At 37.7% G+C, this 15,898-nt stretch overlaps 2 non-coding genes across 2 annotated transcripts; both read left to right on the top strand.

Moving 5' to 3' along the window:
* The first annotated feature begins 8,361 nt into the window (after nt 1–8,361).
* Nucleotides 8,362–8,522, top strand: LOC138898310 (U1 spliceosomal RNA). The gene has a single exon (XR_011410778.1). It is a non-coding gene; the product is annotated as a U1 spliceosomal RNA (small nuclear RNA).
* Nucleotides 8,523–15,063: 6,541 nt separating this feature from the next.
* On the top strand, nt 15,064–15,219 carry LOC138898316 (U1 spliceosomal RNA). Its single transcript, XR_011410790.1, has one exon. It is a non-coding gene; the product is annotated as a U1 spliceosomal RNA (small nuclear RNA).
* The last annotated feature ends 679 nt before the right edge of the window (nt 15,220–15,898 follow it).

The following is a 15,898-nucleotide window of genomic DNA, read 5'->3' on the forward strand; positions in this document are numbered from 1 at the left end:
CTCTCCACACTTGTCATACATGCAACCTCCCTAATTGCCTATAAATAGGTTGTGGATTAGCATCATACTAACCCAAATTCTCAACCAAGAATTCATCTTGCTAATCATTACTTTCTTCCTACAATCATTACCTATTATTATTATTAATTCTTCTTTCCAATTTTCTGAACCTGCTGGATTTATTATTTGATTTTGCGCATTCCTGTATCCTCTAAATAAATAGAGGTAGGCTTATTTAATCTTGAAAAAATATTTCACATTGCTGAAATAGATTTTAGGACAGTGGCTAGCACGACTCAAGCCAATTCGTGTATCTGCTTACAAATAATATTATTGCAGTATTATCGTTATTTACTCGTGTCATTTCCCTACAATTTCTATCTAGAGTGTAAAGATACAATTAAACAACTTTTGCTAGATTTTGTGAGCTTCAGAGAGGTAATATTTCTATGGTAGTTCATAGAATTAGTAATCTAGAATTAATAATTACAGTGGTTAAAAAGTTTATGAAAGTATATTTTAAAACAATCTTGCCCACGACATCATATCCATGAGACTTTTAAGTCCAGGATGAGAGCCTCATATAAGCCAATTCCAGCACCGAACGTTACATTTTTTTTTTTGCCAGAAACATTACATATTTTGCTCTTTATATAATGAAATGTTGGAATTACTTTCGTTATATTTTAGGCTTTATCTTAAAATTATTTTTGTCTGTATATAACTTTCCTATTATTTGTTTTATTTTTAACTTTGGGTATTATATTATATTTGGAATGAATTTATATAATATGCGAATTCTACTTTCTTAATAAATCGTAACTAGAACTCCAACTCCGCCCGAATGATGAGGAGGAAATGGCCCCTGAAAAGATTATGCGATCTGGATTCTAGAAAAGATAGTTTAATGGGTTCTGAATAATTATTTATACATATTTAGTAGATTTCTTAACACAAATACATAGTTTTGGCGGAAGCTACTGGTTCTAACGAATCGTAACTAGAACTCTAACTCCGCCCGAATGATGAGGAGGAAATGGCCCCTGAAAAGATGTAGGATCTTTGCATTGACCTATGCGAATTCCACCAAATACTTTACTCCCAAAGTTCCATAAAATGTAAGATCTTTGCGTTGAGCTAAGGAACTCCACCAAATGCTACAATTCCATAATCTTACATTTGCTCAGAAAGATTAGCTAGTGCAAATACTGCAAAGAAGAAGCACCAAAAACATCAGTTTGACCTGTGGATCGGTTGATTAACAATGTCTCCTTAAAGATAGTAAATTAATGTAAGCACCCGTTTATGTCCAAAAAAAGAGAGAAGTATGAACTGATCATACGGGAAACACTCCAATAGGAATATGGGAAAGTTTTTCTGCTCCATTGTTCTTAATCAGAACTTGGAAAAGCTAATTTAGCTAAAACAGATTTCTAAGCCGCACAGCATAGTTTCTTTTTACTAAAGTCGCCCACGTTTTGACTTTTGAACCAAATGATAAGATGATCACTTCCCTTCACCAAACTGGTTATATTAGTTGCAGTAGTGGACTCAAAAGAACATGAGCACAAAGTTATGATGCATTATATTGTCATCTGTGCTGCGCCAAGAATGCTGAGAGCAAAATAATGACTTCCAGATATCACCATATCAGCCACCACTGCAAGTGAATATTGTGGCAGAAATGCCCTGGCTTGCAACGAAAGGAGTCGTTCAGATGACACTCAGAGCCCTAAGAAGAAGAAAGCAAGTTAGCTCCTTACATAGTTCAATGCCATATTGACGCCAACGCAAAGAACCAGCTGCTTTGTTTTCTTATTCAGCCAATTGGTCCTTTATTATAAGCTTAATAACTAAACCTGCATTGGAAATTCAGTATATAAAGTACAACACCATTCTATGGACATTTCGTCGATAAGATTGTCAGCATGTACTTCTTCAGAATAACCAAAAACTGAAGCAATACATAGCTTAAATGAATCGAAAAAATGAAAGAGATGGAAGGCAGAAGTCAGTTCTATTTTGTTTTTTGTTAACATTGTGAATTACCATTCATATCAATCAAACAGTTACAAACTAAAGAGCACCTCCTCACAAGAAACTGTGAGTAATGGCCTCAACATATCTGAACTATACGGCTATTGCTTGCAAAAAACCTCTGCATTTCCGTGCTTTCCTTGAGTTCCTACTTACTTCCAGCCTATCTATTACTTATTTTTTAATTTGTACAATTGTAACCTCAGTATTTATATTAGTTCCTCTAAAAATTTTGAAACAGTAGATTGTCACATATCAAAAGTGAAGGAATGGGGGAGCAACTGAAGAAGAAGAAGAAGAAGAAGGAGAAGTATATTTTGATGTCTCAAAGTTCAATAGAACCTGATGGAGGAAAAGGAGTGAGTTGAGTCCCACATCGAAAGTAGAAGAGTAAGCCAGAACTTGCTGTGACATATAAAATGGCATACGCCTATACTCTTTGAGTTCTCCCTACAATTCTAGATTCAACCTTTAACGAGTTGTTTGATAGGCATACTAGCTGAAGAACCAAGTGTGAATGGTTTGGGGCTCTTCCTAAGTTAATTTCTCGGAATGGAAATGAACATCACTTATCAAACTTGTTAGGATCGGAACCCGGGTAGTGCGGAATTTAGCCAAACAATGGTATAATGACAATAACAAAGACAATGGAAGTTGATAATAACGGCAATTAAAGAATATAAAGAAGACACAAATTTAACGTGGTTCAGTCAAGGTGACCTACGTCCACAAGCGGAGAGGAACAATTTCACTATACCAACAAGAGTACAAAAGAGAGTACAAAATTAGAGTAAATACTCTAATTAATCCCAAATACCCCAAGAGAATAACCTCACAAGATCACTCCAAAGAAAGGGTTCACACAAGTATTTCCCAACACTCACTCTCTTACAAAATACTCTATAATGAAATAAAGGAGGAGAAAGAAAGACAATAGTGAAAAGCTCTTGAATTAGTGTGTTTTCAAATGAGGAGAAACTCCTCTATTTATAGCAAGAAATCCTTGGCCTAATAATGGATATTATGTCATGGCAAATGTCATGATCCATAAATTTGTTATAATGGATATTATGTCATGGCAAATGTCATGAACCACAAATTTGTTATAATGGATATTATGTCATGACAAATGTCATGAAAATTTAGCCATATTATAAATCTCCACCTTGGCCTAATTTAGGCCTATATATAGTAAATTTGCTCCACCTTCTCCGCAAAAACCCCAATGGGAAAAATCATTCTTCATAAATGCCAATCAAGTTCAGGCAAAGCTTGAACTTGGACACTGGAAGAGGTTTTGTGAACATGTCAGCAGGATTTTCTCTAGTGTTGATCTTCTGAACAGAGACTTTTCCTTCAGCAATGGTTTCTCGGATGAAATGATACTTTATATCAATGTGTTTCGTCCTCTCATGATACATTTGATCTTTAGTCAAGTGAATGGCACTTTGACTATCACAGAAAATGGTAATACCACCTTGGTGTAAACTAAGTTCCGCAAATAGACCCTTCAACCATAAAGCTTCTTTGATCGCCTCGGTCACTGCCATATATTCTGCTTCGGTAGTAGATAAAACTACTACATGTTGCAATGTAGCTTTCCAACTAATAGCGCAACCACCAATACAAAATACATAGCCTGTCAGTGATCTTCTTTTGTCAAGATCACCTGCATAATATGAGTCTATAAAACCAACCAAAGTGTTAGTATTTCTCCCAAATTCCAAACATGTGTTTAAAGTACTTTGCAAGTATCTGATAATCCATTTCACAGCATGCTAATGTACTTTACCAGGGAAAGCCATATACCGGCTTACCACACTCACTGCTTGTGAAATGTCTATACGTGTACAAACCATTGCATACATAATACTGCCGACTGCACTGGAATAAGAAACCTGTGCCATGTACCTCTCTTCTTCCTCTGACTGCGGGGACTGAGCAACTGATAACTTAAAATGAGAAGCAAGAGGGGTACTAACTTGTTTAGCATCTTTCATACCAAACCACTCCAAGACTTTCTCCAAGTACTTCTTCTGGGTCAGAAATAGCTTGTTGGCTTTTCGATCTCTTTTGATCTCCATGCCAAGGATTTTCTTAGCTGCTCCCAAATCTTTCATCTCAAATTCACTTTTCAGCTGACTTTTCAAATTGTGAATTTATGTTAAATCTTTAGTAGCAATGAGCATGTCATCAACATATAATAATAGGTACACAAATGAACCATCATTTAACTTCCGGAAGTAAACACAACTATCATACATGCTCCTCGAATAACCATGACCCAACATAAAGGAATCAAACCTTTTATACCATTGTCTTGGAGACTGCTTTAATCCGTACAGGGATTTCTTCAACAAGCAAACATGATCTTCTTTTCCTTCAATTTTAAATCCTTCGGGTTGATGCATGTATATTTGTTCCTCAAGTTCGCCATGTAAGAAAGCTGTCTTAACATCAAGTTGTTCTAATTCCAAATCATACATGGCAACGAAGGCAAGCAAGATACGAATAGAGCTATGTTTAACAACAGGTGAGAAAATATCATTAAAATCAACTCCTTGTACCTGACTATAGCCCTTTGCAACTAATCGTGCCTTATACCTTGCATCTTCAACCCCTGGAATGCCATCCTTTTTCTTGAAGACCCATTTGCAACCAACAATTCTTTTTCCTGATGGCGGCTTCACAAGAGACCAAGTACCATTCTTGTGGAGAGACTCAATTTCTTCATTCATTGCAATCAGCCACTTGTCTGAGTCAGCACCAGAAACTATTTCTGAATATTTTGATGGTTTTCCAATTTCTTCAGTTTCCTGTGCAACTGAAAAAGCAAATGCAACATAATCTCCAAACCTTAATGGTTGTTTACCTTCTCTTCTTGGTCTATGTTTGGCTATAGAATACTCCTCTTCTTCTGGTTCAACTTCAGGAGTCTCAACTTCAGAAATTTTAGCTTATGTCTCAACTTCATGAGTTTCAACTGTATTTTGCTCCAAAGTTGATGAGCTTGGCTCAGAAGGAATGCCAATCTCAATCTCCAACTGGTTCTGTGTACTCTTTCCTTTATCTGTATTACAAGAACTAGAAGACTCTTTTCTAGACTGTAACATAGAGGATTCATCAAAGGTTACATCTCTGCTAATTATAAATTTTGGTGTCGTGGGATCAGGATACCATAGTCGGTATCCTTTCACCCCAGATGCATACCCAAGGAAAATGCACTTTTTAGCCCTTGGCTCTAATTTTCCATCATTTACATGCATGTATGCAGGGCAACCAAATATCTTTAAATCAGAATAATTAGCAGGAGTACCTTACCACATTTTCTCTGGAGTCTTAAAGTTCAAAGGTGCAGAAGGAGCTCGGTTGACAATATAACAAGTTGTAGAGATAGCTTCTGCCCAAAAGGCGTTTGTCAACCTAGCATTTGAAATCATGCAACGAGCCCTTTCCAAAAGAGTTCTATTCACCCTTTCTTCCACACCATTTTGCTGAGGTGTCATTCTCACAGTACGATGTCGAGCAATTCCTTCATTCTTGCAAAATTCGTTGAATTCATCGTTACAAAATTCCAAGCCATTATCTGTTCTAAGCCGCTTAACATGTTTTCCTATTTGCTTCTCAATCAAAACTTTCCATTGTTTGCAATTTAAGAAAATATCACTTTTATTTTTCAGGAAATAAACCCAAACTTTCCTTCAATAATCATCAATGAAAGTTAACATATACCTGGCACCACCTTTTGATGGGGTACGTGAAGGACCCCAAAGATCTGAATGAATGTAATCCAAAGTACCTTTTGTTCTATGAATCGTTGGAGATTTGAAGTTGACTCTTTTCTGCTTTCCGAACACATAATGTTCACAGAACTCCATATTTTCGGTACTTTGGCCACATAAGAGACCTCTTTTGCTGAGAATGGAAAGACCTTTTTCACTCATATGCCCCAATCGCATATGCCACAATTTGGTGATGTCGGAATCTAATTTATCTGATATTGAAACTGCAGCAGCACCTGTAACAGTAGATCCCAAAAGAGTATACAACGTACCAGATCTGCGTGCTTTCATGATCACAAGAGCACCATGAGAAATTTTCAGAACTCCACCTTCACATGTGTACTTGCACCCAAGAGATTCTAGAGTGCCCAAAGAGATGAGATTTTTCTTCAAGTCAGGAACATGTCTAACATCGGTGAGAGTTCTCACCACACCATCGTGCATTTTGATTCGGACTGTACCTTTTCCAATAACTTTGCAGGCAGCATTGTTGCCCATCAAGACAACCCCACCTCCAATAGATTCATATGTGGTAAATAAATCCCGACTGGGACACATATGACAAGAACAACCCGAATCTAAAATCCACTCATTATTAGATTTGAAACTATTATTAGTTGCTAAAAAAATAGTTCCCTCAGTCTCATCAGCAGCTACACTTGCTTCGGCAGTGTCAGTATTTTTGTGCTCATTTTTCTTTTCTGTATGCTTTTCTTTGTTTTTCAATTTAACGCATTCAGAAATAATATGACATTTCTTGTGACAATATTTGCACATGACATTTCTGTATCTGGATTTTGACCTTGATTTAGGTTTCTCACTACTTGAATCTTTCTTATTGGATCTACCTCTTATGAATAAGCCTTCCCCTTGGTTCCCACTAGTTTTCCCAGTAATATCTCTATCTATTTGTTCTTTTGATTTCAAAATAGATTTGATATCTTTATAAGAGATATTATCCTTTCCATAAAGCATAATATCTCTTATATGTTTAAACGACTGGGGTAAGGAAACAAACAATAACACAGCTTGATCCTCATCTTTGATTTCAGCATCAAAAGTATCAAGATGTGTAAGTATAGAGGTACCTTCAGCCATACGAAAAGTGTAGAGTTTTTGCTTTAGGTAAAGCCTGTTTTCTACTGTTCTTTTTCAGATATAGGGTTTTAAGCTTTTCCCATATGCCTTTGGCTGAGCTTTCTGTTGTAACTTCACGCAAAACCTCATTTGAAAGATTTAAAATAATACCTGCTTTTGCCTTTTTGTCTATGACGGCAAACTCCTCGTCCGTCATTTTATCCGGGATCTTCTCCTTTCCTTGCAGTGCCAAATCTAAGCCATCCTGAATTAGGATAGCTTCCATCTTTAATTGTCACATTCCGAAGTTTGCACTTCGGTCAAATTTCTCAACATAAGATTTTGTTAGAGTTATTTTGGCTATTTAAACTAACCCGGTTAAATCTGGCTCTGATATCAATTTGTTAGGATCGGGAACCCGGGTAGTGCGGAATTTAGCCAAACAATGGTATAATGACAATAACAAAGACAATGAAAGTTGATAATAACAACAACTAAAGAATATAAAGAAGACACAAATTTAACGTGGTTCGATCAAGGTGACCTACGTCCACAAGCGGAGAGGAGCAATTTCACTATACCAACAAGAGTACAAAAGAGAGCACAAAATTAGAGTAAATACTCTAATTACTCCCAAATACCCCAAGAGAATAACCTCACAAGATCACTCCAAAGAAAGGGTTCACACAAGTGTTTCCCAGCACTCACTCTCTTACAAAATACTCTATAATGAAATAAAGGAGGAGAAAGAAAGATAAGAGTAAAAAGCTCTTGAATTGGTGTGTTTTCAAATAAGGAGAAACTCCTCTATTTATAGCAAGAAATCCTTGGCCTAATAATGGATATTATGTCATGGCAAATGTCATGATCCATAAATTTGTTATAATAGATATTATGTCATGGCAGATGTCATGAACCACAAATTTGTTATAATAAATATTATGTCACGGTAAATGTCATGAAAATTTGGCCATATTACAAAACTGAACTTTACTTTTGGAAACTGGATGTCATACAATCTTGAGAAGAAATGTGCTATCCTCTTTAGAGACCTATGGTTAAGATCGATCCTTTTTGTTCTGGTAACTATGAATTAACTCAGAAAGCAAAATATTGGTTTACCCAGCAGCCAGGGGGTGCACATTATTTTCTCCCAGGAAGTTCAATCATACGTTTTTGTCATTCTTGCTAACTTCAGGTTCTAAACAGCACCCTTAATCCAAAAGATGGTTTTTGGTATTATACTTTCAAGAGATTCGAAAAAATCTGTTTATTATCTATCAGGCGTGCTATAAATAAAAAACGAAACGAAAGCAAGGGGAAAACACGCAGAAAGTGGATGGCTCACTCTTGCTTTCCTTACCAAATAAGGGAAAAGAAAAGCACAAAGTCCCTGATCGGCTGACACAAAGAAAACTGAGTATCAGGAGGTGTATAAAAGCATGACAAGGAGCAGCAGTGAAACGTACTTACCTGGACGGGGTCAATGGGCGATCAATAAGACCCATGGCCTAGGTTGGTGACTTCCATTGCACTTTGGAGGGGTGCCCGCCTAAGGTCGGCTCAAGTGGTCGAGCCTATGTCATAATTTGTGTCAGTAGGGGCCTGCGTTCGCGCGGCCCCTACCCAGTTCTTAAACAAACTTTTTTTGCTCAAGCTACTACTATTATGTTGAATGGCCCAGAGTTAAGCCATTTACGTTTTTTCGCATTGGGCATTACATCAGATTGTCAACATCTAGGTATTTTGTCACAAAACCTTCTTATGTAGCTTTTCAGTGATCAGCTTGTGTGCATCTACTACAATAGAGTGAACCACGGACCGAAGAGGGAATGAGGATGGCCAAAGAAATTTAAGCCTTAAAAGTTTTGGCTGAGGGAAATGAAGAGGTGAATCCCACTCGATAAAAACAGGCATCACTGAAGAAGCTGTAATTATGTTTTATTTTTCGATATAATGTGAGCAAATGTATTACCTCAATTAATTCATTATTTTACTCGTTCTAGAAAGTAGAAAGTTTATGCTTCAGTAAGATAAAGTTAGTATTAGTTAAATGGGCAGTGCTAATTTTTTGTAACATTTCAAAAATAAGAGTACTTTTCCCCTGAATAAGAGAGTATTGGATATGATGTCTAATTTCACACAATTCTACTTGGGGATGGGGAATTATAGTAAATCTATCTGCTCCAAATTGTGATGTTCTAACAAAAAAAAGTCAGAACTCATACTGAATTATTAGAATGTAATTAGCTACAATCTTAAAATAAAACCATATTTGAGAGACTTGTTATTAATAATATAACTCAGAAAGAGGTAATAAGTGGCCGAGTATATTCAGATGGTGGAGTGCAGTTCCACTGCTTTCAAAATTTGCATATTTCAAATTTTCTGATCAAATATGACAATACAAAAGCAGTTTACCGTTCAGTTCTGTTTATACTTAGGTTGAGTTTCCACATAGCAGAATGCCGTTCTTCAAGTTCTGTTTATAAATGGTTTAGTTGACTGTTGCACGATGAAAACCAGCATTGATTTGAAACAAGATAATTTTAGCACTCACTATTTACATAGATAACACACTATGACATCCATCATGATCACATCCTACCATTGATTGTGGCCAAGATTTGGCTAGAAATTCTGACGATCAGCATAACTTGCTAAACTTTTGGCGATAGGAATGAGAGGCTTTAAAATTCTGGCGCCGTACTTTTTTCCAAAAACTTCTGTACCGGGGATAAAAATGTAGTGTCTAACTAGACCATCTGCAACAAAACAGATGAATTGATGATTGTGTTGTAACTCAAACAATAAAGTTTCCCCATCATAACTGACATCCTGTCCCAATGTTTTACTCAACTTCTTGTGCACTTAACTCTCCTGGTGGCGAGTTTCCTTATATCCAATGCTTTTGTCTATCAGAACATCCCTAATCTGATAAAGCCCTTCTTTCATGACCTCAAGCTTCTTAACCTCCAAAGTTAATTTTGTCTCTTCACTCAAGCAATTAATAAGGTCGAGAAACATTTCAAGAACATCTTCCCACTTGTTAGAAGTGGGTGACTCCGCGCCTTTGGCACGTGCGAGGCACATCCATGAAGTGGATTCAGGGTCATAAGAAGCGGCACTTTCTAAAAACTTTTGACAAGTTACAACCATTTGCTGCGCCATTTTAATTTCTTTACTCGGACACCTACTATTTAGAAAATCTATCTCAGATTTCAGTCCAGTAAATATCTCCCTGAGTGCCCTGTCCATATCGGGTACTTTGTGGCCTGTGCACATACTGATTGCCTGACAAGCTTCTTTTGTTGAGCAGACACATTCAAGAAGTTTGACTTTTTTGTGAGGGAATCAATGGTAATCGATTCCATCTCGCCAGCTTTACTAAAATACACGGGCTGGTCGTATTGTGAATCAGCTAATGCTTCCATCACATTCTTCTTCATCATTTCTTGCATTGACGGACACCCAACAAATGTCCTAGCCGCTGATTTAAAAGTAGACATCTTTTGTTTCAAGCTCTCATCATAAACTCTGGCACGGTCATTAACATTGAGTAGCTTACCATCAACTAAGTCCACATTCTTTAGCAAATGGCTCAATTTTAAGAAAGCTTTCTCATACCATTCAGAAGGCAAAGACTCCGCATGGAATTCTTCTGGGCCGTGATTGTATAAGGTGAAATATGATATGACATGTGGTCATCTAAAGGAAAGACACGTGGAACCCAATACGGGGATGGCCGAAGACTGAACACAGCCAATCCGCTTGTCCCAGGAAGGGATAACATTCATAAAGATGTATTAAATGCTCTGCGTCCAGTAGCATTTAATAAGGAATATTCCACCGCATTAAGAGGTACGGCCCGTTATAGAGAATCTGGCATTTATATTTACCGTTACATCTTCATCAATAACCCTGATAATTGATATTAAAGGAGGGAACGATCCTAGGACATCCTTCCCTAGACACAACAATAAATAGTGAGCCCAGTTATCATTGTAAAAGACACGAATTTTCTAGCTAAACTTATACTACATTCTATACAATGCTTAATACAATCTTACTTTCCCGCTTTTTGATCTCATCATTGCTGTGCCGGGAAACTTTGTTCCCGGAACTGTTATCTCTACTGTTTCATCTATATTTTAAGGCTAAGTGTTGTACATTTCTTCAATTATTGTATTATTTCATGATCAAATTAGTTCACTTGTCTAGAAACCATATATAAATTTAACTGTACTATTTTACGGGTAAACAGTCTGGCGCCTATTGTGGGGCCTAGATAGCCGTGCAATTAAATTGATCCTTGCCTTTTTTACTAACGTGATTTGATTATTTTGTCTTAGAAACAATCACAGAAAATGGTAGATAACACTGTTAACAACACGCACAACCCTGAAATTCGAGGGGATCAACCTTATTTCGAGGATTCAATCAGTGACACCCATAATGAGGAGATTGACGCCACGCTGGTGCATGACATGCAGTACCCTTGACAGATTCGGGAGACAACTCCCGATGATGCTGATGAGGAGCATGTCGTGGATGCGGTGAGGGTCCTGCAAAAGCAACAGGTGATCATTCTAGGCCATCTCACGCGGCAGGATAAGGTTATGCCGGAGCTGAAGCAGGCGCTATCGGGAGTTTCGAATAATGCAAACAGACGAGATCCAATTCCTCCCGGGGTTGCCAAAAACCAAACAATGCAGAGAGTCGACAACAACACTCCAGGGGTGAAGTTGGCTCCGAAGGGGCTGGGGGGAGCGGATCCGGTCTCAACAACGAGAACGACCCGCTCAAGAATTAAATTTTACGGTTTCTGAGTGAAGTAAACGCCCGCATGGACCAAATCCCGGGCGCGCCACCAGTATTGAAAGGCCCGGACTCAAAGAAGTATACTAAATTACCGTACAAGCCGAGTGCGGCACCAGAACCAATCCCGAAGCGGTTCAAAATGCCTGAAGTGCCAAAGTATGACGGGACTTCAGACGCACATGAGCATATTACCACCTACTTGTGCAGTAAAAGGAAATGATTTAGCTCCTCACAAAATTGTATCAGTGTTGCTAAAGAAATTTGGAGAAACTCTCACGAGGGGAGCTCTAACGTGGCATTCATTATTACCCGAGTATTCCATAGATTCCTTTGAGATGCTCACGAATTCTTTTATTAAGGCTCATGCCGGGGACAGAAAAGTACAAGCCCGGAAGGCCGACATATTCAGGACCGCACAGGGAGAATTCGAATTATTACGAGGGTTTCCAGAAAGAAAGAATGTTTCTCCTGTCTGTCCCGGATGATTGGGCAGCTGAAGCATTCACCAAAGGATTAAATCCAGTAGCGAAACTAGGAATTTCTCCAAGGGTGTTCAATATGTGTTATACACCTCTAAAACGTAATATTTTACCTATATACACAGTGCTATATTTTGATGATGAACACCCTTATGACCATGTGGCTTCGCCACTGATTAAATCCGAGAAGCTCAGACGCTTCCCGGAAGCTGAAGGAGAGCCTGCTTGAGTTTCAAGCAACAACTTAGGCAGATGTCCACAACCGGTATGAGTCAAAGATAAGGATCAAAGATGACCAATCATCGGCCAAAGGACGGGAGAAGAGCAGAGAAAAATCAAAGGATGACTACGACACGGACAGACGGACTTCGAGGGGCCGGTTTTTGCCCTACGAGCGGACCGAAGGCCGTGGAAGATACTTTCGAGAAGCAAACAAGTTCACTGTTGACAGAGGGATCGATCGTGGTTGAAACAATAGATCACTTCAGGATAAAGAGATGTTGGGGTCTCGGGATCCTTCTTACCCCAAGTTATCGGAATATAACTTCAACGTCTGTATAGTGGAGTTGGTTCGCGCGACCCATGCTCAATTATCTGCTAAATTGTTGTTTTGTACTCAGTCACAACTTTACTTGCATATTATATCTCGGTCTCTATTGTTCATTATTGATGCATTATATCATTGCTGTTTGGGCTGGTTATCATGATTTCTGAGAGCCCGAGAGATTGGAGAGCTTGATGACTTAGTGAGACCGATGGCCTGATTGTGAGGATATTTATGGGATCGGGCTACACGCTGCAACTTGTTTCATTGATTTATGCCATGATTGGCTTGTTATAGTGCTTGGGCTGAAGGAACCCCTTCGGAGTTTGTACACATCCCTAGTGAGCGCATGTACCTACTGAGTGCTAAGTGCCGAGTGCCGAGTGCTGAGCGATTGAGAGGAATGAGTGATTGTGAGGTTGGAGTCAATGAGAGGACTGAGTGACTGTTGCTCTGAGAGGATGAATTTGACTTTCATTTCTGTTGCACTTCAGCTGTCATGTATCACCGTCTTGTAATTTCTGAGAGATAATATATTTGTTTCACTTGAACTTGACATAGATTAACTGTTGTGGCCTAAATTGTCGAATTTGAAAGCATGCCTACCTTCCTATGTTGAAATTACTATAATTGAACTATAACTGTGAAACTCGTCACTACTTTCAGTCCTTTATTTAGTCTTGTTACTTACTGAGTTGGTTGTACTCACGCTACACCCTGCACTTCCTGTGCAGATCCAGGTATTTTCAGACACGGTGGGTGTTGATTCCTTTGCACAGTTGATCGTTTGGAGATTTCAAGGTAACTGCCTGGCGCTTCGCAGACCTTGTCTCTCCTTCCCCATCTTTCCGCCTTATGTATTTAGTTTCAGACTATTATAGATAGTACTCCCAAAATTGTGATGTTTAGATGTTCATGTACTCAGTGATACCCCGATATTGAGAATTTCTATATTGGCTTTGACTTTCTATCCATTTTGAGAGTTTTGATGATTTAAACCTGTGTTATTCTTATTTTTCATTTAAACATGTAGAAGTATTTTGAAGTGTCGGCTTGCCTAGTACCACGTTAGGCGCCATCACGACAGGCTAAGTTTTGGGTCGTGACACTTTGACAAGTGGCTATGCAAATCCACCATGTGTCTTCATGCATGGAAGACTAGGTACACTTGTTAATATTGAAGCCAAGTGGACTAATATATTTCGACAAGGATTAAAAGACTCTCCACACTTGTCTTACATGCAACCTCCCTAATTGCCTACAAATAGGTTGTGGATTAGCCATCATACTAACCCAAATTCTCAACCAAAAATTCATCTCGCTAATCATTACCTATTATTATTAATTCTTCTCTCCAATTTTCTGAACCTGCTGGATTTATTATTTGATTTTGTTCATTCCTGTATCTTCTAAATAAATAGAGGTAGGCTTGTTTAAAACATTTCACATTGCTGAAATAGTATCTTAGGACAGTGATCAGCGCGACTCAAGCCAATTCGTGTATCTGCTCACAAATAATATTATTGCAGTATTATCATTATTTCCTCGTGTCATTTCCCTACAATTTCTATCTATAAAGATACAATTAAACAACTTTTGCTAGATTTTGTGAGCTTCAGAGAGGTAATATTTCTACGGTAGTTCATAGAATTAGTAATCTAGAATTAATAATTACAGTGGTTAAAAAGTTTGTGAAAGTATATTTTAAAACAATATTGCCGACGACATCTGAATTCAGTAAAAGAATTCATATATCACTATTAGCAAAACGAAAATGATGTCGTCTCTTAAATTTTAATTCTGAAAAATTCATCTTTTATTATTTCTCCAAAGGAAAGGCCAAGCCGTTTGTCTCTACCGAGCGCTATATAGCAATATCAAATCCTTATGGTGGCTATGATATGAATTTGAAGAGAAAAAGACTCTTGGGTAGAAGTATTTCAAGATTTAGAATCGATTTCTATTTTCTTCGTTTTCCTTAATTTTTCCATTACAATCTCTTTATTGGAGTACTACTTTGATTCTCTTCCCATTCCATAATTGATGTTTATTAGTAATAAATTAATATTATTACAAAAAAGGATTTGTCCCTTAGGTACACATGTCACCATCCACGACTTATTTTCCACAAATTCAAGAGAAATCCATTACAAATCAAACTTCCTTTACAAATGGTAGGTGGACTCTTTTTTAAGCTCTCAGGCGCCTCTCAACAAGTTATCTCAAATTTTTCACCTCATATTCAATCAAGGAATTTTTAATCTAAAGAGAGTTATAGTCCATGGGTTCATTCTGGCTTTCTTTCCTCTTTTACGTATTTTTGTTACTTATCTGCGTGTTTTCTTAAATTGAGGGAAAGAAAGGGAAGCAATGGTGACTTCCATTGCACTTTGGAGGGGTGCCCGCCTAAGATCGGCCCAAGTGGTCGAGCCTACGTCATAATTTGTGGCAGCGGGGCCTGCGTTCGCGCGGCCCCTACCCAAGTCTTCAACAAACGTTTTGCACTCAAGGCATGACTATTGTGTAGTTGTGAATTCGTTAGATAAATGAGAAAGTTCTGTGGAATTCCAATTTGTTAATTTAGATTTCGCATGACATAAATAACTCTAGTTGCTGTAGTAGTTGTTTGCCTTTGTATATTTGGGTGTGAGGACTGAGGATGGAATTACCTGGTCTACTACTGAATTTGTTTTAAAAAGTTTTTTTTTCTAATTAATTTTAGCCTTTTCCTTCCCATTATTCTCGTCTTCGAGAGAATCTCATGGTTTTTTTTTGGACCAAACAGTTGACACAACCCAACTCTATGTCTTGTTCATGGGTATGGTGAAATTCTACTCGGAGAAAATGCTTTTCATTCTAGAATTTGAATTTATAATGGGTTCTAGATTCAAGAAAAGGCAGCTTAATGAGTTCTAGATAATTATTTATATACATTAAGTGAATTTCTTAATACAAATGCAAAATTTTGGCTGAAGCTAATGGTTCTGACGAACTGTAACTAGAACTCCAACTCCGTCTCTGCCTGAATGATGAGGAGAAAATGGCCCTAATAAGAGAAAAATATCATGCATAAGTTGAACCGGAATCTAATTTTTAGTACTAATATTTTTTCTTTCTTTGCAGGAAATAATTAAACTAATAAGAAAAAAGAACAATGA

The sequence above is a fragment of the Nicotiana tomentosiformis genome, chromosome 8 (assembly GCF_000390325.3).
Source record: "Nicotiana tomentosiformis chromosome 8, ASM39032v3, whole genome shotgun sequence".
Lineage (NCBI taxonomy): Eukaryota > Viridiplantae > Streptophyta > Magnoliopsida > Solanales > Solanaceae > Nicotiana > Nicotiana tomentosiformis.